The following is a 4,068-nucleotide window of genomic DNA, read 5'->3' as shown; positions in this document are numbered from 1 at the left end:
TTTGTTTAAAGCTGGAATGAAGATGGTTGGAATTTAAATGTGCCTGAAAAGGGAGAAAAATTGCCAAATATAACGGTAGAAACAACTGTGAACACTTTATAGCACTGACATGTAGAGCCTGTATAATCGGGGATATATTACATAAATGTTCAGGGAAAATGCAAATTTCACAAATCATTATTCAACCTGCTATTAATATAAATGTGATATTAACTTACATTTCAATTCCAAATGCATTTGAAATGAGATTACGGCTGTGAGATAACAGTGGCAAGATGCAATTCACAAACATATTTCGCAAAACTTTCTTTTGTACGTAACCAGATGCATTTATTACAATACGCACACAATTATTTATTTGTAAGCACTCTTTTAAAGTGAATATTTTAGTTTTTTATAAGGAACTTGAAAACCAATGTAATCAGTTCTGAAAAAAACACTAACATATACATTGATGCAATAAACAGTACAGCACATTTGAGTTCAGCTTTTCAATATAAACCATGAAAAGTTTACATGCATAACAAATACTGCATAATAATAGTTTAACACAGAGTGCGACATGACATCTTCAGGAGTTCACATTTTAACTGAACTACACAGCAGTTGCTTTACCTTTCAAATCTGCTATAAACATATGTCATTTACTTACATATTCTTCCAAAGCAAGTTCACTGCAGATTGTTCCTTGGCTGTTCCCGCAGTGATCATAAAGTCAATTTTAAAGAAGCATCTCTGGTCCCAAAGTTGACTTCAGCCTAAACCTGCTTAGAAGAAAACCTGTTCCATGAGCTCCACTCCACCCTCAGGCCAAACAGGCCTTCATCCCTCCAGAACATTATCCTATGCAAACACTGACCTCCACATTCTTCACACAGTCATTCTGCAGTCAGATGTTGCCGTTTGGGGGGACATTTTTAGCCATGTTGGTGTGTTTATCCTCATCTCTGGTGGGCAGTGACGTTTAGTGTCATGAAGATTTGTGCATAATCTATGGCTGCTGCCCCAAAAATGACAACTAGATTTTTAAACAGATTGTAGACTGTATTTTATTGTTTGAGCTGACTGATAAAAAATATTATTTACCCCCACCCCCCAAAGGAAAAGCACTAAAAAAAGAGCACTAATTTGAGCACTAAATGCTCCCCAAACTGTGTGCTGAAATTTTAGATAGGATAGGCACTAAAAACAAGAAAAGGTAAACTATCTCTGTTAAGTCTACAGCAGACAGTGGATCACTGTCTAGATAGCACTAGGAGACAGATGTAGTATGTCACGGATAGGCACTAGCAGAGCTCTGCAAACATTCTGTAGGCCACAAACTGACCTGCTCTTCTAAAACTATTAACCAGGCCTTAGTGGGAATGAATGTATATATTACATATTATATATATATATATTATATTAGAGCAGCATTTATAACAGCAACAGAAACTCCTGACAACCATTTAATCAAATCTTAAAAACGACATACAAACTGGTAACAAATAAAAAAAAACAAAAAAAAAACTACATGAAGTGTGGTCACTGTGAAGGCCATAACATATTTTTCAAATAATTTTCAGTCATAAAATTCTTAAAAGCCCTCGTACCCAATGGTTTCATTATATAAAGCTGATCACTTACTGTGATCTCAACTCTGCAGTGGTCCAAACATATCCCCCTCCCCCTACAGTATATACATTTTTGTACATTTGTAAAGAGACACCTCTATACATTATCTACCCTTAAAAGGTAGCTATTAGTACCTTTAGTGAAAATATTGTGTAGAGTTTGCCTAGAGTACTCAAAATGTCATCACTAAACAACTCCACTGGGCAATTTCTGATACACATTTTGAGAAAACGTCTTAGGTTACGTATGCAACCCCAGTTCCTCGAAGGAATGAGACGTTTAGAGACGCTTAGGGGAACACCTTCAGCGTGACCGGCTCTGAATACAAATGAAATCTGTCCAATGGATGGGCGGGACGTCACGGCTGAGGTAACGTAATGACCAGCTGGTATAAAAGCACGTGCGGTGAAACCGACGTCAGCTTGTAAAATGAAGCAAGCGCTGGCATGGATGCCGGAAGTGTGGCCTCGCGACGCAGCGTCAAGTCAAGTCGAGCTTTATTGTCATTCTGCTACATGTGTGGACATATAGTAGAACGAAATGTCGTGTCTCGCAGGACCACGCTGCTACATACTAGTTAAACATAAGATAAACATACAACAATGCAAGTATAAGAGAAAAAAAAGAAAAAAAAAAACTACTATACGTAGTTGCCTAGACATACACAAACTGAGACTGTACAAGAACTTTACATATATACTGTACATGAAATTGTGCAAAAAGATAGAAATAAAAAGAAAAATTGTATATATATTTCGTACATTAAATTGTGCAGATTAAAGAGAGATTTTGTGGGAAGCAGCGCATAGTGCGAAAAGATTTGTAGTGCAATGCTCAAGTAAACATTATTTTGTAGTGCAATGCTCAAGTAAAAAATTTTTTATTGAGTCTTTGTAGCAGGGAGTGTTCATAGAAAGTGTCTAGTGTGCATATAGTGGGATGAGTGCGTTACTACAGCTGGTTTGTATAGGTGGTTTGTATGGGTGGGGTCTTTCACGATGCTGGAGGCCTTGCTGGAGCATCGTGCAAGGAAAATGTCCAGGATGGAGTGGAGAGGGGCACCGATGATCTTTGCGGCAGTGTTCACCGTCCGTTGTAGGGTCTTGCGGTCAGCAGCACTGCAGTTCCCATACCAGACAGTGATGCAGGTGGTCCGCACACTCTCAATGGTGCCCCTGTAGAAAGTGGTGAGGATGGGTGGTGGGAGACTTGCCCTTTTCAGCCGGCGGAGAAATTGGAGGCGCTGTTGTTCCTTCTTGTTGAGTGACATGACGTTGGTGGTCCGGGTGAGATCCTCTGAGATGTGCGCCCCCAGGAATTTAGTGCTGCCAACTCTCTCCACGGTTGAGCAGTCGATGGTCAGTGGGGGGTGGTCAACAGAGTTTCTCCTGAAGTCCATCACAACCTCTTTTGTCTTACTCACATTGAGGGACAGGTTGTTAGCACCACACCATTTTGCCAGCTGTGCCACTTCCTCTCTGTAGAGCGTTTCATCGTTGTTGCTGATGAGGCCTACCACAGTTGTGTCATCAGCAAACTTGATGATATGGTTGGAGCTGGACTTGGCAGTGCAGTCGTGGGTCAGCAGCGTGAAGAGCAGCGGGCTGAACACACAGCCTTGTAGGGCACCTGTGCTCAGTGTGGTAGTGCTGGAGGAGTTGCGGCCGACATGGAATGACTGAGGTCTTGCAGTTAAAAAGTCCAGGATCCAATTACAGAGGGGGGTGTTAAGGCCCAGCAAGTTTAGTTTGTGGATGAGCTGTTGTGGGATTATAGTGTTGAATGCTGAGCTGAAGTCGATGAACAGCATTCTTACATAAGAGTCTTTCTGTTCCAGGTGAGTAAGAGCTAGGTGGAGAGTGGTGGATATTGCATCGTCCGTGGAGCGGTTTGGACGGTATGCAAACTGGAATGGCTCCAGTGTGTTTGGGAGACTGGACTTGATGTGATGCATGACTAACCTCTCAAAGCACTTCATCATGATTGGGGTCAGTGCTATGGGACGATAGTCATTCAGACAGGACACGGATGACTTCTTTGGTACTGGAATTATGGAGGTGGATTTGAGACACGTGGGGACGACTGCCTGGCTCAGCGAGGTGTTGAAGATGTCTGTTAGGACATCCATCAGCTGTGCAGCACAGTCTCTCAGTACACGTCCAGGTATGTTGTCAGGTCCCGCAGCCTTTCGTGGGTTAATCCGGGACAGGGTCTTCCTTACGTCGACTGGAGAGCGACCGAGTACCTGGTCGTTTGGAGATGTGAGTAGTTTCTGTGCAGGTGTGTCGTTCTGTATCTCAAATCGTGAGTAGAAGTGGTTGAGTGCATCTGGTAAAGATGTGTCATCATCACTGGCCTGTGGTGGGGGCTTGTAGTCAGTGACGGTCTGAATGGCTTGCCACAGGGACCGAGTGTCTTTACTGTCTGTGAAGTTGTTAATTTTTTTAGCATATT

The sequence above is a fragment of the Barbus barbus genome, assembly GCF_936440315.1.
Source record: "Barbus barbus genome assembly, chromosome: 18".
Classification (NCBI taxonomy): Eukaryota; Metazoa; Chordata; class Actinopteri; order Cypriniformes; family Cyprinidae; genus Barbus; species Barbus barbus.
Note: the sequence above shows the minus strand (reverse complement) of the source record.